Source organism: Entelurus aequoreus, linkage group LG01, assembly GCF_033978785.1.
Source record: "Entelurus aequoreus isolate RoL-2023_Sb linkage group LG01, RoL_Eaeq_v1.1, whole genome shotgun sequence".
NCBI lineage: Eukaryota > Metazoa > Chordata > Actinopteri > Syngnathiformes > Syngnathidae > Entelurus > Entelurus aequoreus.
Window position 1 is genome coordinate 30,072,883 of NC_084731.1, and position 24,581 is coordinate 30,097,463.

The 24,581-nt window shown below is 39.5% G+C and overlaps 1 long non-coding RNA gene across 1 annotated transcript in view; it reads left to right on the forward strand.

The window, feature by feature from the left end:
* Positions 1–7,561, forward strand: part of LOC133650187 (uncharacterized) — a 26,813-nt gene extending 19,252 nt beyond the window's left edge. Inside the window, exons 2-3 of the long non-coding RNA XR_009826201.1 lie at positions 7,000–7,223; positions 7,332–7,561. This is a non-coding gene — a long non-coding RNA (uncharacterized LOC133650187). The remainder of the gene's footprint in view (positions 1–6,999; positions 7,224–7,331) is intronic.
* Positions 7,562–24,581: the final 17,020 nt, after the last annotated feature.

A 24,581-nucleotide genomic window follows, 5' to 3' on the forward strand; every position in this document is an offset into this window, starting at 1 on the left:
TGAGAGATTGCGCATGCGCCGTGACAAATCTAAACTAAATGTCTAATCTAAATGGAAAATCTAAATGGCGAAGGTTAGATACAAATGTTGAGTCAAATATTGGACTTAAACCGGCGTGGCTCATTTGGTTGAGTGGCCGTGCCAGCAACTTGAGGGTTCCAGGTTCGATCCCCGCTCTCGCCATCCTAGTCACTGCCGTTTTATCCTCGGGCAAGAGACTTTATACACCTGCTCCCAGTGCAAACCCACACCAGTTTAAATGTAGCTTAAATGTGTAGACAAGGGTTTCACTATGTAAAGCGCTTTGAGTCTAAACAGAAAAGCGCTAAATAAATATAATTCACTTCACTTCACTAAATATTAAAAGTGAAATCCAAATGTTAAATCAAAATCTGAATATTAAAAATGTTAAATATAAATGTTGAATCTGAATCAAAATGTTTGAACAAAATGTTGAATATAAATGTGAAATCATCAATCAATCAATCAATGTTTATTTATATAGCCCTAAATCACAAGTGTCTCAAAGGGCTGTACAAGCCACAACGACATCCTCGGTACAGAGCCCACATACGGGCAAGGAAAACTCACCCCAGTGGGACGTCAATGTGAATGACTATGAGAAACCTTGGAGAGGACCGCATATGGGGGTAACCCCCCCTCTAGGGGAGACCGAAAGCAATGGATGTCGAGTGGGTCTGACATAATATTGTGAAAGTCCAACACATCAGCGAAAGTCCAGTCCATGGTGGGGCCAGCAGGAACCATCCCGAGCGGAGACAGGTCAGCAGCGTAGAGATGTCCCCATCCGATGAACAGGCTAGCGGTCCACCCCGGGTTGGGAGCAGAGTAGAAAAGAAAAGAAAAGAAACGGCAGATCAACTGGTCTAAAAAGGGAGTCTATTTAAAGGCTAGAGTGTACAAATGAGTTTTAAGATGAGACTTAAATGTTTCTACTGAGGTAGCATCTCTAACTTTTACCGGGAGGGCATTCCATAGTATTGGCGCCCCAATAGAAAACGCTCTATAGCCCACAGACTTTTTTTGGGCTCTGGGAATCACTAATAAGCCGGAGTTCTTTGAACGCAGATTTCTTGCCGGGACATATGGTACAATACAATCGGCAAGATAGGCAGGAGCTTGACCGTGTAGTATTTTATACGTAAGTAGTAAAACCTTAAAGTCGCATCTTAGGTGCGCAGGAAGCCAGTGCAGGTGAGCCAGTATAGGCGTAATATGATCAAACTTTCTTGTTTTTGTCAAAAGTCTAGCAGCCGCATTTTGTACCATCTGTAATCTTTTAATGCTAGACATAGGGAGGCCCGAAAATAAAACATTACAGTAATCGAGACGAGATGGAACGAACGCATGGATAATGATCTCAGCATCGTTTGTGGACAAAATGGAACGAATTTTAGCGATATTACGGAGATGAAAGAAGGCCGTTTTAGTAACACTCTTAATGTGTGACTCAAAAGAGAGAGTTGGGTCGAAGATAATACCTAGATTCTTTACCGAGTCGCCTTGTTTAATTGTTTGGTTGTCAAATGTTAAGGTGGTATTATTAAATAGATGTCGGTGTTGAGCAGGACCGATAATCAGCATTTCCGTTTTCTTAGCGTTGAGTTGCAAAAAGTTAGCGGACATCCATTGTTTAATTTCATTAAGACACGCCTCCAGCTGACTACAATCCGGCGTGTTGGTCAGCTTTAGGGGCATGTAGAGTTGGGTGTCATCAGCATAACAGTGAAAGCTAACACCGTATTTGCGTATGATGTCACCTAGCGGCAGCATGTAAATGCTAAAGAGTGCAGGGCCAAGAACCGAACCCTGGGGAACTCCGCACGTTACCTTAACATAGTCCGAGGTCACATTGTTATGGGAGACACACTGCATCCTGTCAGTAAGATAAGAGTTAAACCAAGACAAGGCTAAGTCTGACATCCCAATACGCGTTTTGATACGCTCTAATAAAATATTATGATCAACAGTATCGAAAGCGGCGCTAAGATCAAGAAGCAGCAACATAGATGACGCATCAGAATCCATCGTTAGCAATAGATCATTAGTCATTTTTGCGAGGGCTGTCTCCGTAGAGTGATTTGCCCTGAAACCGGATTGAAAAGGTTCACAGAGATTGTTAGACGCTAAGTGTTCATTTAGCTGCTGTGCGACAATTTTTTCGAGGATTTTCGAGATAAACGGAAGGTGGGACACCGGCCGGTAGTTTAGCATGAGGTCAGGATCGAGGTTAGGTCTTTTGAGTAGAGGATGAATAACCGCTTTTTTGAATGCTAGGGGAACAGTGCCAGAGGAAAGTGATAAGTTTATAATATTTAACACTGATGGACCTAATAAAAGAAAAAGCTCCTTGATAAGTTTCCCAGGAATTGGGTCAAGTAAACATGTTGTTTGTTTTGTCCCATTTACACATTTTAACAATTCCTCCAATGTTATTTCATCAAAGAGAGACACTATTTTGGAGGGCAGTGTCCGTCGTATATACAGTCGTATCAGTGTTAATAGAACCCAGTTGTAGCTGAGATGCATTGTCTTTAATCTCTTTTCTAATTACTTCAATTTTCTTATTAAAGAAACTCATAAAGTCATCTGCTGAGTGGGTGGAGCTACTGGGAGGAGTCCCTTGTTGGGTTAGCGATGCTACTGTACTAAACAAAAATTTAGGATCATTTTTGTTGAGGTGGATGAGATTTGAGTAATATTTAGCTTTAGCTGAGGTAAGCATTATTAAACTATCACTCCATGCTTGATGGAAAACCTCAAGTTTAGTCGTACGCCATTTGCGTTCCAGCTTTCTACATGATCATTTCTGGGCTTTAGTTTCTTCTGTAAACCATGGGGTACGCCTTTTAGGGGCCCCTTTTTAGCTTTAGCGGTGCTACACTATCAATGGTGTCGCGCAGGGCGTCGTTAAAGTTGTTAGTGAGGTTATCAATAGAGCCCACACAATTTGGGAATGGTGCCATTACCGAAGGCAGTAGGTCAGTAAGAGTCGTCGTTGTGGCAGCATTAATGTTGCGGCTGCTATAGTAGTTATTATTATTATTATTAGTTTGTTGACAATGAGTCAGACCTTCGAATTTTATAAGGTAATGATCGGACATTACTTTAGTGTACGGGAGTATCGTAACTTTGGAGGTGGTGACACCCCTGACAAGCACTAGATCTATCGTATTACCGTTGCGATGCGTGGGTTCATTTATTATTTGTGTAAGACCGCAGCTATCAATTATAGTCTGGAGCGCCACGCATGGAGGGTCCAATGGGGTATTCATATGGATGTTAAAGTCTCCCATTATGATTATATTGTCGGCGTGTGTCACTAGATCAGCAACGAACTCTGAAAATTCATTGATAAAGTCTGAATAGGGCCCTGGGGGGCGGTAGATGACAGCCAGGTGCAGAGGCAGCGGTGTGACAAACTTCATAGTAAGCACCTCAAACGAGTTATATTTATTATTTAGGTCCGAGGTAAGGCTAAAGTTTTTGTTGTATATTAGTGCAACACCCCCACCCCTTTTAATGGGACGGGCAATATGCGTTCCCGTATAGCCAGGAGGAGACGCCTCACCCAGCGCAAAAAAATCGTCTGGTTTGAGCCAGGTCTCGGCTAGACCAACGACATCAAGATTGTTGTCTCTAATGACTTCATTAACTAATAACGTTTTGGAAGACAATGACCTTATGTTTAAAAAGCCCATATTATAGGTAGTGGGCTGTTTTGAGGAGTTTTTGTTGAAAGTATCCGTAGTAGCGATATTAATAATGTTACGTTTATTATGCGTAGTGCACTTTAAATAATTTCGACCATATCTAGGAATTGATATGACAGGAATTTTTAGATTGTTTGCCACCTCAGTAAAATGCATGTCCACCTCTGACGCAGAAAAAACATTATGTGAGTTGTATATTATTCTAGGAGAATTGCTATGTGTGCAGGGATTATCCAGCCTGGCACTGGCTAGTTCTAGCTTAACAGACTCCTTATTAGCGCTTCTTTGTGGATTAGCATTTAGCTTTTTCGTTAGCCCCGCTAACAACAACGCCTTTAGCTTTGTTGTTAGCCCCGCCCGACATCCCCGCTTCTGCTTCCGAGCGCACCGCTTACGTCTCTTTCGTTGACGGTCTCCGCTGGTAGTGGACGCCGCTGCTTCAAAGGCCACTGCTGGATGTAGCTCGCGAAGAATTCCCAAGCTAGCGAGTAGGTCCACCGTACACGCATCTTTCAGCACAAAATGGCCCGATCTCTCCACATCCAGAATCGTAAGTCGGTCGTAAGTGATCACGGAGTGAACACGCTGTGAGCCAGCCATGAAATTGACTGAATTGACGGGTATTTTTTGCCAAATCGGTCTACACTTCCAAGAGTGCTCGCAAGAAGCTGCCGCCGTGAAGCGCCGCCATCTTGGAAAAAGCAAAATCTAAATCTAAATGTTCCATCTAAATCTGAATGTTAACTATAAGGTTGAACTCTAAAGGTTAAGTACGAGTGTTAAATTTAAAATCTAATGTTATATGTAAATCTAATGTTAAATGTTACATTTAAATGTAAAATCTAAATCTAAATGTTACATTTCAAATATAAAAGCGCTAAATAAATATAGCTCACTCCACTTCACTAAATATTAAATGTGAAATCCAAATGTTAAATCTAAATCTGAATATTAAAGTGTTTAAATATAAATGTTGAATCTGAATCTAAATGTTGAATATAAATGTGTAATATAAACCTAAATGTTACATTTAAATCTGAATGTTAAATATAAAGTTGAATTCAAAAGGTTAAGCATGAGTGTTAAGTTTAAAATCTAATGTTATATGTAAATATAATTTTAAATGTTACATGTATATGTTAAATCTAAATGTTACATTTCAAATATAAAAGCACTAAATAAATATAATTCACTTCACTTCACTAAATATTAAAATGTTGAATCAAAATGTTGAATATAAATGTGAAATCTAAATCTAAATGTTCCATCTAAATCTGAATGTTAAATATAAAGTTGAATTCTAAAGGTTAAGTACAAGTATTACATTTAAAATCTAATGTTATATGTAAATCTAATGTTAAATGTTACATTTAAATGTTGAATCTGAATCTAAATGTTACATTTCAAATATAAAAGCGCTAAATAAATATAATTCACTTCACTTCACTAAATATTAAATGTGAAATCCAAATGTTAAATCTTAAATCTGAATATTAAAATGTTAAATGTAAATTTTGAATCTGAATCTTCATGTTGAATGAAAATGTTGAATATAAATGTGAAATATAAATCTAAATGTTACATCAGTATTTCCACATTCACACACTGATGGGGGGAGCTGCCATGCAAGGCGCTAACCAGCACCCATCAGAAGCAAGGGTGACGTGTCTTGCCCAAGGACACAATGGACGTGCCTAGGATGGTAGAAGGTGGGGATTGAACCCCAGTAACCAGCAACCCTCCGATTGCTGGCACGGCCACTCTACCAACTTTGCCACGCCGTTCCCACGCTGTACATCTAAATCTGAATGTTAAATATAAAGTTGAATTCTAAAGGTTAAGTACAAGTGTTAAATTTAACATCTAATGTTATATGTAAATCTAATGTTAAATGTTACATTTAAATGTTAAATCTAAATGTTAAATTTCAAATATAAATGTTAAATATAAATGTTAAGTATAAGTCTAAACGTTAAGTATAAATGTTAAATACCTCAATAAGCGTAAAGCTAAGTATTTAGAAAATATGCAGACATCTCACTGTTCCGCAAAGAGACCCCTGCATTTCTGACTGCCCGTGTTGAGAAGCAGATGTGCAGTGAGGAAAAAGAACAAAGATGGAAAATTAACACATAAAAGAGTGGGCATATCGTTATCATATCGAACCTGTATCCAAATGATGACTTCACACTCACCATGCTATAGTTTTTACCCTTTAGTCCGCAGAGTCACGAAAGACTACACACCATTCAAGACGGGAACAAACAAGTTTGGGATAAAAGTTGCAGGGATTGGGTGAATTTGTGTGAATTGGTGCAATCGTGACATCCAGATTTCCTGGAGGCACTGATTAATACTCTTTCCTGAACACAGAAATCTTAAAATGTCTTTATTAAACTGATCCAAATTGGTGCTATGGTTCTCAGGCAGGGCGTTCCAAAGACATCCTTCAATGGAGTTTGGTTTATACATAGGGGCAGCTAAAGTCAGTATTTTTGGAGATGAGGTATCTTGCGAAATGTGGTGTGTGGAGTTTAAGTTACCATGGGGTGTTTCCATGAAATAAACAGAGACTAGCATTAATTCGGAGGTCGGTAGGGAGCCAGTGGACTGTCTGGAGGATTGGCACAATCTCCTCATATTTCCGCGCCCTCTTCACAACTCTAAAAAGTAAAGATTACCGTGATCTAGCCAGTAGGAGACGAAGGCCTGTGCCAGTTTTTCAGCATCATGGAGGGAGAGGAAGGAGAGACGTTTGGCTATGTTCCGAGAGGAAGGAATGCAATTTAATAGAGGTGGTGGGTATGTGTATGAAAGGTAAGTGTGGTTGAATTTGTTACCAAAGGGGAGAAATACAGTGAAGGGAGCTTACTGAGTGGACAATTCATGGCTCCTGTTTTGGTTCGCTAGAAGAACTTCTTAGACATCCACACTTAGGAGGCAAGAGCTGATTGAACAGTTGGGGGTTCTGCAGCTACAGAATCTGCTGGAGACGGTAGAGAAAAATATTGGGCTCAAGAGAACCGATCAGTAACATTCATCAGGAAGTCTTTGGTGACTCTATCCAGGGCTGTCATACCTTTTCTTTGCTTCCGGTATACCGGTATCTGCTGGTGCAGATTAAGCTGGAGTGGAACCGATGTTTTCCGCAAAGTGACTATGGCAGTTTCACTTTCAATTATGTCACAGATCCGATGAACTGATCTATTAGTTATGGTGTAAAGTTGTTTATGCATGTTTAATGCAATAAATTTGACCATTTTAGCCCCTGCTCAGATCTCGAAAAATTGTCACGGCGCAAGAGCATGCCGCTGCCCATTCCTCAGTGCGCTCCGCTAAGCGCATCTCTGGGCACGCCCTTGCGCGGGCCTCTCCTGCCGCGGCCAGCTGTCTTCAATCTGCAATCTACACACCTGACGCTGATGAGGCTCCACACTTCTTAAGCCAGCGCAACCTGCAATCCAGCGCCAGAATGTAGCCCCCTGTATGGTACAGTAAGCCTACAAGTCTCTAGCTCTCTCCCTATGTGCATTCGCTCTCTCTGTGTTTCTCCTCCTCTGTGCTCATCGTCTTGTGTCCTGTGTCGTCATCCCGCAGCGTTCCTCCGTTTCCTGATTTCGAGCTGTGTGTCTTGTCTCCCTGAATTCCCTCTGGTTCCCTGTCTGCCTTCCTGAATCTCGACCTCTCGCCGGGACACGGACCTTGACGCCTCGCTCCTGCCCCTGACCTCTTGCTTGCCCACAGACCTCCGAGACTGCCTTGCCCTCCCTGACTTCCGCATCTCTCTCAACACGCACCTTCAACAACTCCTGGTAACACTCAGTTAAACACAATACATAGTCACACCATACGTATCTTGATTTATTACACACGTCATTTTGTTATATCAATAAATACGCCTAGAGCTAAACGACGTCCCTGCTTCTGTGCCATCTCTTTCTCCCACTGTACTGTTACAAAAATGTTATGAATGTCCAAAGTCCCCCCAAAAATAAAAAGTAACTGCCTATTCAGGGAATCCTTGAATGTGCCTGACCTTTTAACAGACGCCATTACATTTGTTACATTAGGATTTAGTTGGTTTTAGTTTTCCCTGTCTTCTTCCTAAAAACAACAACACTTTTAGATTGAATGTATGCCTGATCAAAACCATAATTACAATAACTTGAAGCTCTTATTTCGAAGGCTGTTGCATTCTACTGAGATGGATCTCCATCTTAGAAGATCTCTTCAGGACCAAACAGCAGGAAGAAAAAAAACAGCAGGTGCAGCAATGTCGTATACCGGGGGCGGTATAGCTCGGTTGGTAGAGCGGCCGTGCCAGCAACTTGAGGGTTGCAGGTTCGAGCCCCGCTTCCGCCATCCTAGTCACTGCCGTTGTGTCCTTGGGCAAGACACTTTACCCACCTGCTCTCAGTGCCACCCACACTGGTTTAAATGTAACTTAGATATTGGGTTTCACTATGTAAAGCGCTTTGAGTCACTAGAGAAAAGCGCTATATAAAATATAATTGATTGATTGATTGATTGATTGAATGTCGCAGCCAATCCTCCACCCCTGTAGGCAGGAAGTGCCGAGCAGAGTAGTCTGGGACTCTGCCCATCCGAAACAGGAAGTCCAAAGTGCAAACTAGCAATGATGCCACACCCGGAGAGAGAGAGATGGTGTTGTGGAACACCTTGGAGGTATTGCATCCTCGCTTAGACCAAAGAAATTTAGTCAAACTGTCATATTGAATTGTGTATACAGTAAATAAGAATGAATCACTACAAAATAAAACCAAAATAAAGTACTTAGCCTTTGAAGATGCGTGACAGGCCTATTACAGAGAGGAAACAGGAAGGTAGGTGAATGCATCCCTAGTGGAACTCCAGAGACAGCGTGAAGGTAAGAGAATGATTTAATGTCCATAAATCAGGCAGGAACAAACAAACAAACACAAGGAGGGTGTGTGCCTAGCACAGGGGTCGGCAACCTTTACCACTCAAAGAGCCATTTTGACGAGTTTCACAAATTAAAGATAACAATGGGAGCCACAAAATACTTTTGAAATTTAAAATGACATTACACTGCATACAAAGCTTTTTATTAACTTTTGGGTCATGTTTAAAACAGGGGTCTCAGACACACGCCCCGGCCCGCACCTTATCAAAACAATTTAATGTTAGTGCGGCCCGCGAGTTTCACATTAACGGCGCTTGACAGCATCATCCTTGCCAACTCTCCCAATCATTCCAGGAGACACCCAGAATGTAGGGCGTGTTGGCACTGGCTTTAGCGCCCTCTACAGCCTGCGCATTGCGCACCTGCTCAGCCACATGTTAAATGCAGCTTCTGCTTTCTCATAAAAGTTACAGTTAGGCATACTTAGTCAACAGTCACACAGCTTACACTGACGGTGGTCGTATAAAATTTTTTTTTAACACAACATTAACACTGTTACGTTACAAATATGCGCCACACTGTGAACCCACACCAAAAAAGAATGACAAACACATTTCTGGAGAACATCTGCACCGTAACACAACATAAACACAACACATCGAATACCCAGAATCCCATGCAGCACTAACTCTTCCAAGTGCCCCTGGCTGCAGCCCGCAGATCGAGGAGGGGCTTATTTTCCCTCAATGTGGGCGGGTCTCAACGTTGAGCCCGCGGGCTCCATCTGGTGGCGGAGATCCGGCAGCACACATTCTCAAACGTCAATAAAGCTACTTTTAACTTGTCAAATGTATTTTTTTTACCATGAAAAAACAATAAAAAAAATATATATATACAAACCATAGTATGAAAAAAGGTTCATGTATTTGATAGACTTAGACATTCCTACTTTTAACTTGTCAAATGTATCTGCCATCTTTTTTGTAGTTTTATTCCTTTTTTATTATCTTCATTATTTTCTGTATTGATCCTACACTATTATTGTGTTTTTTTTGTTACTTCTGATATGGCCTTGCCACGGTTTATTTGCTTATTTATTTATTTATTTTTTGTGTCTTTTTATTTTGTATTGTTTTACATCTGATCAACTTCTGTGACTTTCCTTTTCTTTTTTAAGTGTGAACAGTGGAGAGGTCCTCGAGAGGTGATCTTGGGATCACTTCCTGAGGATCCTTGATGCCGAGGAATGTTCATCCACTATGGTCTGGATAGCCTGTAGCTGATCCTGAGCCAGAGCGGGATGGATGGATATATATATATATATATATATATATATATATACAATATCTGGGTATCTTTTCTAATACTGTTTATACTGTAAACCTTGAATTGTTAAAGTTTAAGTGCACCTCTCTCCTCAAGTGTGCATGTGAGTGGGTATGAGTGGATGTGCGATTGTATGAAGGTTTTGCGTGACCAAAGTATGACTGTTAAATGTGATTTTAACTGTAAAATTCAATACAAATATTTGCAAAAAAAAACACAAAAAAAACTTGTCAAATGTATTTTTTTTTACCATGAAAAAACAATTTTAAAAAAATATATATAAACCATAGTATGGAAAAAGGTTCATGTATTTGGTAGACTTAGACATTCCTACTTTTAACTTGTCAAATGTATTTTTTTTTACCATGAAAAAACAATTAAAAAAAATATATATCTAAACCATAGCATTTCCATAAGAGTATAGACACATATTATTTTGCACACTCAATTATATTAGCAAAGTCAAATAAACCAAAGACAGAAGACTTTGCATCATTGATTTTATTTTTCACCCCAGGCTAAAAATGTTTGATCTGTAAAGAAAAAAAAATGTTGTAGCCTAGCCAAATACATTCCTTAAGCTCCCATAAATGTTTAACAATGGCAAGTATCAAGGTATTTTTCTGGCCCATAACAAGCAACCCTGTTCCTTGTTTCCAGTTCTGTTAATTTTCCACTGTCTAGAAAGGAAACAGATTGCGGTTCTTATAGGCACAATATCAATGCAAGATGTAAAACTAAGGTAATTGAAATAAGTGGAGGAATTACGCTTTAGTCTAGCAATAGTTGACTACAAGACTAATTAATCACATGACCTCTCACCTGTAGCCCTCCTTGCACTCGTCGCCATTTTCTGTCCTGCAATCGGTCTTCTTCAGACCTTAGTGATTTAATGACAACATACATTCACTATGAAAACATTCATGTTGGTCTGTTGACCGTGAGTAAAACATTTTTTTTGTGATTTGTGATATTCAAAGCACTTACGGCATGGGGAAGTTCTGCAGGAGAGCGAGACACCACCATCTCCTAATTTGCAGCATGTTTTCCTTTGAAGAAGGAAATGCAGGAAGATGTTAATATCCATCCATCCATCCATATTCTACCGCTTATTCCCTTCGGGGTCGCGAGGGGCGCTGGAGCCTATCTCAGCTACAATTGGGCGGAAGGCGGGGTACACCCTGGACAAGTCGCCACCTCATCGCAGAGATGTTAATATGTTGTAAAAAAAATAACACCTTGTACACTAAGCATAATGTGTCACGATTTACACATACCTCTCTGAAATCACAATTGGCCCCCATTACAATGTACAGAGTGTACTGTAAGCCAAGAGGTACTGCTTAATATAATGTCAGGCGTATTCCCAAGGATACATTTTTTTCAATACAAATTAATGTGGTTTTAATGTAGCAAGCAAACATTTTGACAGACAACAGCAATGCTATAACATGCTGATTTGGTCTTACCATCAAAACAAACACGCCACAGTTGTTGGAGCACCCTTGCTTTGTTAGGCCCTGAGGTGTGAACAATGTATTTTAATAAAAGTATGGCAAGAAAATAGTAAAAAGTTAGCAAATGCTATTATGTAATGTCTCACCTGGACATCATTCACACCAAGTTCTTTCCAGGGGCCAGAAGAGAGGCTGTGAGCAACGTGTCTGTACAAATAATAAGCCAAATAAAAGTCACTCAACTTCAATCAACTTTTGATTGAAAAGCACGCATTAACGCTTGGAACAAAGCCTGAACTGAATAAGGAAGAGGTTGGAACTTCAAATCAAAAAGTTTTGGCTCTATTTTGCACATCATTCAAATGAGAAATGTGACATTTCACACTTGATTTTATTTTTCGGTTGTTGCTTTCTACACTAGTAAATGATGACAGTGAGCAGAGACCTCATGGAGACTTCCCTAGTCTCCACAAGTTTTCAGCACACACTGCATACTGGGGACAGAAACTCCAAGACAGCCAGGAACAACTGGTAAAGTTAACTATTGTGCCACTGTGGTTATCTATGAATGTCACTCATATAATCATACACGTATTAAGACTTTGTTTTCTTCCACTAGCTGTCTCATGTCTTGGAGAGATGAGAGTAGAACCAGTCTATTCAGGTTTTTAGGGCACCTCCTGGACAGTGGTAGTTCTGTTTTAAACCACTTGTCCTTTGTTTGTTTTAATTAATGGTTCTGTTTTTATTTGATCTAAAATATTCCATTCCATATTCCAACTATTTTGATTCCTTAAACAGATGGAAACAGAACTATTTATCTTTTTTGAGACGGGCAGTTCTGTTTAAGCCTGTTATGAAAACTTTTTGATTTGAAGTTCCAACCTCTTCCTTATTCAGTTCAGGCTTTGTTCCAAGCGTTTATGCGTGCTTTTCAATCAAAAGTTGATTGAAGTTGAGTGACTTTTATTTCGCTTATTATTTGTACAGACACGTTGCTCACAGCCTCTCTTCTGGCCCCTGGAGAGAGCTTGGTGTGAATGATGTCCAGGTGAGACATTACATAATAGCATTTGCTAACTTTTTACTATTTTCTTGCCATACTTTTATTAAAATACATTGTTCACACCTCAGGGCCTAACAAAGCAAGGGTGCTCCAACAACTGTGGCGTGTTTGTTTTGATGGTAAGACCAAATCAGCATGTTATAGCATTGCTGTTGTCTGTCAAAATGTTTGCTTGCTACATTAAAACCACATTAATTTGTATTGAAAAAAATGTATCCTTGGGAATACGCCTGACATTATATTAAGCAGTACCTCTTGGCTTACAGTACACTCTGTACATTGTAATGGGGGCCAATTGTGATTTCAGAGAGGTATGTGTAAATCGTGACACATTATGCTTAGTGTACAAGGTGTTATTTTTTTTACAACATATTAACATCTCTGCGATGAGGTGGCGACTTGTCCAGGGTGTACCCCGCCTTCCGCCCAATTGTAGCTGAGATAGGCTCCAGCGCCCCTCGCGACCCCGAAGGGAATAAGCGGTAGAATATGGATGGATGGATGGATGGATATTAACATCTTCCTGCATTTCCTTCTTCAAAGGAAAACATGCTGCAAATTAGGAGATGGTGGTGTCTCGCTCTCCTGCAGAACTTCCCCATGCCGTAAGTGCTCTGAATATCACAAATCACACAAAAAATGTTTTACTCACGGTCAACAGACCAACATGAATGTTTTCATAGTGAATGTATGTTGTCATTAAATCACTAAGGTCTGAAGAAGACCGATTGCAGGACAGAAAACGGCGACGAGTGCAAGGAGGGCTACAGGTGAGAGGTCATGTGATTAATTAGTCTTGTAGTCAACTATTGCTAGACTAAAGCGTAATTCCTCCACTTATTTCAATTACCTTAGTTTTACATCTTGCATTGTTATTGTGCCTATAAGAACCGCAATCTGTTTCCTTTCTAGACAGTGGAAAATTAACAGAACTGGAATCAAGGAACAGGGTTGCTTGTTATGGGCCAGAAAAATACCTTGATACTTGCCATTGTTAAACATTTATGGAAGCTTAAGGAATGTATTTGGCTAGGCTACAACATTTTTTTTTTCTTTACAGATCAAACATTTTTAACCTGGGGTGAAAAATAAAATCAATGATGCAAAGTATTCTGTCTTTGGTTTATTTGACTTAGCTAATATAATTGAGTGTGCAAAATAATATGTGTCTATACTCTTTTGGAAATGCTATGGTTTGTATATAATTATTATTCTTTTTTTTCATGGTAAATGCTATGGTTTATATATATATATATATATATATATATATATATATATATATATATATATATATATATATATATATATATATATATATATATATATATATATATTCATGGTAAAAAAAACACATTTGACAAGTTAAAAGTAGGAATGTCTAAGTCTATCAAATACATTAACCTTTTTCCATATTAAGTCATTGTGCTGTGCCGGATCTCCGCCACCAGATTGGTTCCGCGGGCTCAACGTTGAGCCCGCCCACATTGAGGGAAAATAAGCCCCTCCTCGATCTGCGGGCTGCAGCCAGGGGTTACTCAACTCTTCCGGTCTACATTTTACACCCCCGCTACCACCAAACCCCGCCCACCTCAACCGACGCACAAAGGGGGATGGGGAGGGGGGTTGATGTGTGGGGGGGTGGTGGTGGTGGTAGCAGGGGGGGGGGGTGTACAATGTAGACTGGAAGAGTTAGGGCTGCATGGGATTCTGGGTATTCGTTCTGTTGTATTTATGTTGTTTAACGGTGCGGATGTTCTCCAGAAATGTGTTTGTCATTCTTTTTTGGTGTGGGTTCACAGTGTGGCGCATATTTGTAACGTAACAGTGTTAAAGTTGTTTTATACGGTCACCGTCAGTGTAAGCTGTGTGGCTGTTGAACAAGTATGCCTTGCTGTCTCCTACGTGCAAGTAAAAGCCGGGCTGGCACAGTGTTTGTACAGGCTATAGAGGATCAGAAAATGCAGTGCTATCATGACATGCCCTTGATTAAGTTGTCAGGGTGAAAATTGGAGAATATTTGCATCGGGTAGGGATGGGCGATACCACACTTTTAGGATTCGATACAATACCGATACTTTTTCTTGCATTTTCATCGATACCGATACCAATAATTTCTTATTGGCAATTTTTTGTCAGTCAAAAATATTATTACTATTGTTATTATTTAAGACAAATCACAAGACAAATACAGACCATTTATACCACATTTACTACGGTCAATATATAATAAAAGTAAAATTCAAATAAATAACATAAATATGAAAAATAAATTAAATATTATATATAATAATAACTATATATTATATATAATAATAATTAAATATTAGGGCTTTCCAATTAACAGTCAAATCCAAATTGCAAGAAGCTGCAGTTATTTTTAAAAGTTTGTGATATAATTAGCAATTAATGAAATATGAAATAGGCTAATGTTTTCGAAATGTAAGAAATCATGTCACAGATTAAAACCAAAATCACATTCAATCATATATTCAAAAAAATAAAACTGTAATGCAAAGATGAAGAATCTCCAAATTGTATCTCTTTCTTATCTTGTTTTAAATACTCAAGCAATTTTCAACTAACAGTAAATTCCCCTGTGTGGAAATTATTTGAATTTAGGATAATCATTTAAACAAAAATATTCAGTAAACATTACTAAAAAAAAAAAAAAACAATGCCTGTTTTAAGTCAACAATTGGACAACACTGGATATGCCTGGCTGCATCGCTGTCGGCTGGCTGTGTGTGTGTTGCACGTTGACGACGCTCATTCGCTGTCTCCTGTCACGTGACTGGGCCAGCTCTATACTCTGCCAGGTACAGGGGTGTCCCAGCACATAGTAAGTTAAGTAAGTAATCAAAAACATCTGAAAGTGATGCTTGCACCCCCCACACGCCGTTTTTTGGTTCATATCGATACTTTTTTCAGAAAAGTGATGCCAAATGAGTAGCGTGTGAGTATCGATATATCGATACCACAGGATCGATACGCACATCCCTAGCCTCGGGAGATCTTAATTTAGTTGTATGGGTGAGAACTGGAGAATATTTACCCCGGAAGATTTCTAAGAGAGGCACTGAGATCCGTAAGTCTCCTGGGAAGATCGGGAGGGTCGGCAATTATGCAGCTGAGCCGCATCAGAGTGGTCAAAGAGCCGCATGCGGCTCTGGAGCCGCGGGTTGCCGACCCCTGGCCTAGCACAAGGAAAGCTAACGGAATAGCTAACACGAAAACACATAAGGCAAAGCTTAGCTCAAGAAACACAAGGGACTAATGTAACAGTTGCGTAAAACAAGCAAAGGCACCAGACTGAGTGAGGGGAAAACCAGGACTAAATAGCTCTCCGATTAGTGTCCAGCAGCAGGTGAGCGTCCCGAACACTAATCAGAGGCAGGTCAAAACAATCAGCACCCATGACAACCAAGAAACACAAAATAGGGGTGCTGAAACAGAACTTAAACCACAAATGAATCAAAATCCAAAATAAACTATGATTCGGCCAACGGATCATAACAGTACCCCCCTCCTGAAGGACAAATTCCAGATGTCCCCAGAAAAAACAAACAAAAACAGTACAGGCACTGCTGGAATTAGTCATTGTGCAGTGAAAGACCACATATTGAGGCATTTTAACTTAAGGCTCATTTTGTGAGGTTTCAGACAGTGTGAATCCAGTCCAGTCAGGTGGAACACATGTGAAGGCAGTTTGCATTTATAAACGGCTCACAACCTCATGGCTCGCAACTGCGAATCGGTTCTCGAAATTCACCTAAAAGAGCCGTTCAAAAACGTAAAACTTTTTCCTGAACGTCACATCACTATCACGCTGTACTGAATAGCCAGAGGGCCACGCTTCCGTCAGTCTACCCCAGGGCAGCTGTGGCTACGAAAGTAGCTTACCACCACCAGGTGTGAATGAATGATGGGTTTATAACATGTAAAGCGACTTTGGGTACTTAGAAAAGCGCTATATAAATCCCAGGTATTATTATTATTATTATTATTCTAAGGTTATTAGGGATGTATCCATATAAAAATCTCACAGTACGATATAACCATGGTATTAAGGCCACGGTACATTATTATTGTGATATACACTACCGTTCAAAAGTTTGGGGTCACCCAAACAATTTTGTGGAATAGCCTTCATTTCTAAGAACAAGAATAGACTGTCGAGTTTCAGATGAAAGTTCTCTTTTTCTGGCCATTTTGAGCGTTAATTGACCCCACAAATGTGATGCTCCAGAAACTCAATCTGCTCAAAGGAAGGTCAGTTTTGTAGCTTCTGTAACGAGCTAAACTGTTTTCAGATGTGTGAACATGATTGCACAAGGGTTTTCTAATCATCAATTAGCCTTCTGAGCCAATGAGCAAACACACTGTACCATTAGAACACTGGAGTGATAGTTGCTGGAAATGGGCCTCTATACACCTATGTAGATATTGCACCAAAAACCAGACATTTGCAACTAGAATAGTCATTTACCACATTAGCAATGTATAGAGTGTATTTCTTTAAAGTTAAGACTAGTTTAAAGGCCTACTGAAATGAATTTTTTTTATTAAAACGGGGATAGCAGATCTATTCTATGTGTCATACTTGATCATTTCGCGATATTGCCATATTTTTGCTGAAAGGATTTAGTATAGAACAACGACAATAAAAATCGCAACTTTTGGTATCTGATAAAAAAAGGCTTGCCCCTACCGGAAGTAGCGTGACGTAGTCAATTGAACATATACGCAAAGTTCCCTATTGTTTACAATGATGGCCGCATGAAGTGAGAGAGATTCGGACCGAGAAAGCGACAATTTCCCCATTAATTTGAGCGAGGATGAAAGATTTGTGGATGAGTAAAGTGCAAGTGAAGGACTAGTGGGGAGTTGAAGCTATTCAGATAGGGAAGATGCTGTGAGAGCCGGGGGTGACCTGATATTCAGCTGGGAATGACTACAACAGTAAATAAACACAAGACATATATATACTCTATTAGCCACAACACAACCAGGCTTATATTTAATATGCCACAAATTAATCCTGCATAAAAACACCTACGTGTTTGTTATGCTAGCTCCTAGCTCCTCTGCTAGCTCCTAGCTCCATAGAACGCGCCAATACAATTCAAACACCTGATCAACACACACAATCACTCAGCCCAAAAGACCGTTCACCTAACCCAAGGTTCATAAAGCTTATATATTTTTAAAAAGTTACGTACGTGACGCGCACATACGGTCAAGCTATCAAATGTTTAGCAGCCAAGGCTGCATACTCACGGTACCTGATATTCAGCTGGGAATGACTACAACAGTAAATAAACACAAGACATATATATACTCTATTAGCCACAACACAACCAGGCTTATATTTAATATGCCACAAATTAATCCTGCATAAAAACACCTACGTGTTTGTTATGCTAGCTCCTAGCTCCTCTGCTACCTCCTAGCTCCATAGAACACGCCAATACAATTCAAACACCTGATCAACACACACAATCACTCAGCCCAAAAGACTGTTCACCTAACCCAAGGTTCATGAAGCTTATATATTTTTAAAAAGTTACGTACGTGACGCGCACATACGGTCAAGCTATCAAATGTTTAGCAGCCAAGGCTGCATACTCACGGTACCTGGTATTCAGCTGGGAATGACTAAAACAGTAAATAAACACAAGACATATATTTACTCTATTAGCCACAACACAACCAGGCTTATATTTAATATGACACAAATTAATCCTGCATAAAAACACCTACGTCTTTGTTATGCTAACTCCTAGCTCCTATGCTAGCTCCTAGCTCCATAGAACACGCCAATACAATTCAAACACCTGATCAACACACACAATCACTCAGCCCAAAAGACCGTTCACCTAACCCAAGGTTCATAAAGCTTATATATTTAAAAAAAAGTTACGTACATACGCAAAAAAAAAAGTTGCGCACATACGGTCAAGCGATCAAATGTTTAGAAGCCAAAGCTGCATACTCACGGTAGCACGTCTGCGTCTTTGTCATCCAAATCAAAGTAATCCTGGTAAGAGTCTGTGTTGTCCCAGTTCTCTACAGGCGTCTGTGTATCGAAGTCAAAAGTCCTCCTGGTTAGAGTCTCTGTTATCCGAGTTCTTCCATCTTGACTGCATCTTTCGGGAATGTAAACAAAGACGCGCCGGCTGTGTACTGTTGTTGCTGACTTCGTTCGAAAAATACGTCCATTTCGCACCGACAACTTTCTTCTTTGCTTGCTCAGCTTCTTTCTCCATAATGCAATGAACATAATTGCAACAGATTCACGAACACAGATGTCCAGAATACTGTGGAATTATGAAATTAAAACAGAGCTTTTTCGTATTGGTTTCAATGTGGAAGGCATACCCGTGTTCCCCGGGCTACGTCACGCGCATACGTCATCCTCAGAGGCGTTTCGAACCGGAAGTTTAGCGGCAAATTTAAAATGTCACTTTATAAGTTAACCCGGCCGTATTGGCATGTGTTATAATGTTAAGATTTCATCATTGATATATAAACTATCAGACTGCGTGGTCGGTAGTAGTGGGTTTCAGTAGGCCTTTAAAGTTATCTTCATTGAAAAGTACAGTGCTTTTCCTTCAAAAATAAGGACATTTCAATGTGACCCCAAACTTTTGAACGGTAGTGTATGTCCCCTCCATTTTTTTTAAAAAATGTCATAGTGTCATAGTCATAGTGTTAATGATTATTTGCACAAAAAATTTTTTTTATCAGTTTGAACATCAAATATGTTGTCTTTGTAGCATATTCAACTGAATATGGGTTGAAAAAGATTTGCAAATCATTGTATTCCGTTTATATTTACATCTAACACAATTTCCCAACTCATATGGAAACGGGGTTTGGACATAAATAATGGTTATCATTACATTTTTACTCTCCACAATCAATAGTAACCTTTTGTGGTGACGCTTAGCAAAAACCACAAAAAAAAGCATTGGACACTTATATGTCACTTGTCAGTAAGTTGCACACGTAGGTCGCATGTCAAGAGACAAAAAACGGAATGTCACCACAGAACCATTTCTCTCCTGTCAAAACATGATGTGTGCCTTCTGTCAGACATTTCAACTCACGCGCACTTTGTCATTGAAGAAACAACAAAGGCATGACTCGCTGCAGAATCTCAAGTCGGAGGAACGGAAATTCCCCCCGAAGCTTTTTCAACAGCGTTTATTCCGGCTTGTGCTTCCTATTTCCTGTCGTCCTCAGCGTGCTTCCTGCTTTGCCATTCCTGCATGACTATTGTCTCCTGCCGTCTGAAAAGAAACGGCGACAATATACAGTCTGTCAACAGTCACCCAAGAATGTCCTCATGGGTTGAACGTGGAGCTCTCTCTAGTGAGAACATGATCGATGAGCTGGCGTGGAAATGTACTGACACATTTTCAGAGATCAAACTGGAGAAAAACCATGTCAGAAAATAGCGCGATACTTCATCTTAGTAAGCCGCTAAAGCTGTGGTCCCCAAACTTTTTTGCACTACGGACCGGTTTGACGTAGGCATTATTTCCAGGGATCGGCTTTCCATTCGTGCCAGATAAATACAGCAAGAATAAGTGCATGAGATGCAGATGGAAATCAGCCTTCCATATGTCACTTTTCTATTTGATATGTTCATTAATGTGCATTGTATCATGTCACAGAGTTATAACAAATGGCAACTTCCAATGAGGAGTTTTATTGTACATCTATAAACAAGCTCATTGGTTTGTCTAGTGCAGTGTTTTTTAACCTTTTTTCAGCCATGGCACATTTTTTGCGTTGAAAAAATGTGGAGGCACACCACCAGCAGAAATCATTAAAAAACAAAAACTAGTTGACAATAAAAAGTCGTTGTCGCAATTGTTGGATATGACTTTAAAGCATAACCAACCATGCATCACTATAGCTCTTGTCTCAAAGTAGGTGTACTGTCACCACCTGTCACATCACGCCCTGATTTATTTGGAGTTTTTTGCTGTTTTCCTGTGTGTAGTGTTTTAGTTATTGTCTTGCACTCCTATTTTAGTGGCTTTTTCTCTTTTTTTGGTATTTTACTGTAGCAGTTTCATGTCTTCCTTTGTGCGATATTTCCATCTACTTTGTTTTTGCGATCAAGAATATTATAGTTGTTTTTATCCTTCTTTGTGGGGACATTGTTGATTGTCATGTCATGTTCGGATGTACATTGTGGAAGCCGTCTTTGCTCCGCAGTAAGTCTTTGCTGTCGTCCAGCATTCTGTTTTTGTGTACTTTGTAGCCAGTTCAGTTTTAGTTTTGTTCTGCACAGCCTTCCCTAAACTTCAATGCGCTCCCCTTTTGTTTATTTTTGGTTTAAGCATTAGACACCTTTTTACCTGCACAATGCCTCCCGCTGTTTCCAACGTATACAAAGCAATTAGCTACCGGCTGTCACTTACTGATATGGAAGAGTATTACACGTATTTTCTGCCGAGCTCTAGACAGCACAGACACTCAACAACAACACATAATTTGCAGACTATAATTACTGGTTTGCAAAAAATATTTTTAACCCAAATAGGTGAAATTAGATAATCTCCCACGGCATACCAGACTGTATCTCATGGCACACTTGTGTGAAAAACACTGGTCTAGTGCACAGATGTCAAACTCAAGGCCGTTTTACTAAGGGTTTCCAATGTTGTAAAAATGTGTGCAATAAATATTACATTTCAACATTTCTGTCAACAAATAGTCATTTCGATAGGAGGCTAATATAGACACTTATATAATGTGTCTCCTCCTTTATAACACTTATATAAGGCTTTTAACTTTTTGCGGCTTTTTTGTATTTTTGGTCCAATATGGCTCCTTCAACATTTTGGGTTGCCGACCCCTGCTCCCGACGAACGTGGCGCACTTTCTTACCTCCGCCACAGAGGTTATGTTTTCACCACGGTTGGTTCGTCTCTTTGTTCGCAACACATCTCAAAAACATGGACTACAGGGAGGAGGTGAAACATCTGGTTGACTGGTGCAGAACCAACAACCTGGTCCTGAACATCGACAAGGAGGTCATCGTCGACTTCAGGAGGCACCAGTCAAGCCACACTTCACTCAACGACACAGCAGTGGAGATCGTAAGCAGCACCAAGTTCCTGGGGGTGTAGATAACTGACAATATGACCTGGTCCCTACACACCAGAGCTCTTGTAAAAAGAGCTCAGCAGCGCATCCACTTTTTGCATCGAATGAAAAGAGCACAGTTCCATCCCTCCATTCTCACCACATTCTACAGAGGCTCTATAGAGAGCCTACTGACCAACAGCATCTCTGTCTGGACTGGAGCCTGCAGTGCCTCAGACTGGAAGTCTCTGCAGAGAGTGGTGAGGACGGCGGAAAAGATCATCAGGACTTCTCTTCCTCCTATCAAGAAAATCACAAAAAGCCGCTGCCTGACCAGGGCTCAGAAAATCTGCAGAGACTCCTCCCACCCCCACCAAGATCTGGCCCTTCACGTCATTTTTTATGGCCCGCAAAAACCTGGAAATAATATGTGTCTATAAAATACCTTTTATGTTCTTTATTTACTTATTTTCTTGAAGTTTTTTTTTTAGTTTGACAGGGAAAAAAATAGTGTCCAATATTGCAACAAATATTATATTATCTAAATTTGTTGGTCAAAATCTAAATAAATACTTAAATATCTGCTTGTCATGACTTGGTCTATGGCGTGGTTTGTTCTCCCGTGGTGCAAATGAATTGGACCGGACATGGCGTGCAGGTGAGGACATGTTTAATATTTTAACTCAAAAGGGTATAAACAAAAAGCGCTCACAGCGGAGGTAAAAACTTGACTATGAAAACAAAACTTGCACAAAGGCAGAAACTATGAACAATGAAACAAAAACACTAACTGTGGCATTAATAAACAAAAACTTACTTGGCATGAGAAAAAGCGTGACAAAGAGCAGCATGGATCATCAACATAAGGGTGAACAGAGTGGCAGGAGTGTGATGTCGCCAGGGAGACTTCCTGGCAACAATCAGTTTAAATAATAGTGACATGATTAGTGAAAACAGGTGCGTGACTCAAAACGTGAAACAGGTGCTTGACATGACGATGTGAACCAGGTGAAACTAATGGTTGCTATGGTGACAAATAAAAGTGCACAAAAAGTCCAAAAACAAAACCGAACATGACTAAAACAAAACATGATCACACAGACATGACACTGCTTAACTTTTGATTTCGAAGCAAGTTATCCATCAAATTGTACAATATAAAAATGACCAATAGATTTAACTAAATTTTGGGGAGTTTTTTTTTTTTTTTTTTTACAGAATATTACTGTAAGTTGAAAAAAAACGACCAATGTTTGTTTTTTTTACAGTAAAATTATGTCGACTGAGCTGTCAGTTTTTTTTTTTTTTACTGTAAAATCTACGGTTGATGATTTTATGGCACGACATTTTATTATGGTAAAAAACTCGCACCTGATTTGCCAAAATAAAATTCAACAGCGGTACTGTATTTCTATTTACAACAATATGTTGTAAAAATATAAATAATAAAAAAAACACACCGTATATTTTACAGTAAAAGTCTGGCAACTTTTTTTCTGTAAAAAAACAGTGGTAAAATCCGCAGATTTTTTTTACTCTTTACGTAAGAATTAAAAAAATATATATTAAAATTTCAAATTCATTAATTATTTTGTGTTACAAGCGGCCCTCTAATGGCAGCCATGACTGCGGTGTGGCCCTCAATGAAAACAAGTTTGACACCCCTGGTCTAGTGGGACAGTCCGAAGTTAATATGTGTTTTATGTTGCACGATTGCACCAAGAAAAATTCCTAGTTTGTGAACCCGTTCTCAAACAATGGCAATAAAAACTATTCTGATTCTGATTCTGATTCTGATTAAGTTGGAGAAAATGCAGTCATTTATAAATTATTTAATGTTTCTCTGCGACCCGGTAGCAAATGTGTAAAGGACCGGTATCGGTCCCCGGACCTGTGGTTGGGGACCACTGCGCTAAAGGATTAAATTCAAATTCATAATGACCTATGCCAGGAAGTTATGTGATTGCCAGGGTTAGTCTGTCTGTTTGTTGGACACATGACTCAAAAACCTATGGGCGGATTTTAATGAATCATTCAGGAAATGTCTGAAATGGGACAAAAACAATTTGATTAGATTTTGACCCTGATTCTGATCATTTCTACTAGGTTACCTTATGTGTATGATACATACGCCTTCAACCACAGAGACAAACTAGTGGATGACTGACAAAATAATTCACTCTGTTTCTTTCATTGCGCTGTAGATAGCTCCAAAAGTTATTTGGCAGATTTGAATCAAACTCGTCCAAAGTGGGATAAGAAACATGTCAATACATTTTGGAACTGATCCCGATCATTTGCATTATGTTACACTCACGATAGAAGCCGAAACTTCTGTGTGTCTATGCTTGTGGCCCTGCCTCCACCCACACAGACAAATAGAGTGGAGGACTGACAAGAGGCCTCACTCTTGTTTTTTTTTCATTCTGCTATATATAGCACAAAATGGGATGGCGGGATTTTGATTGAACTTTCAGTAAATGTCAGAATTATGATAAGGAATATGTAATTACATTTTAGTAATATTGTACATGGTACTTGGGATTTGTTATATATTGTATATACTATATAAAACTATAATATAATATAATAATATGATATATCAGTATATATTATATACTGCATATATAATATGTATATATTGCTACTATGGTACATTTTTAGTCTACTTTATACCTTTTGTTTCCGCCCTCTTTTTGTGCACTTGTGTGCATTATCCTTTCCATCCTTATCCTTTATTACTGAGCTACTGTGTGGAACAATTTCCCTTGTGGATCAATAAAGTTAGTCTAAGTCTAAGTCTAAGACTAAGTTTAGGTGTGATCTGGATCAATGTCTGGATTCCGAGTGCTGTTCTAGTTCTCTCTTTGTAATGTCACCTCTTGCAAGGAGAAAGTGTAGGAATCGAAAGTGAAAGGATTAGGACAATATCAGCAGTATACGGTGCAATCTCAATTGGTTCTTCAACAGGGTTGGTAAATAGAAAAGTTCCTACATTGAATTAAATTATG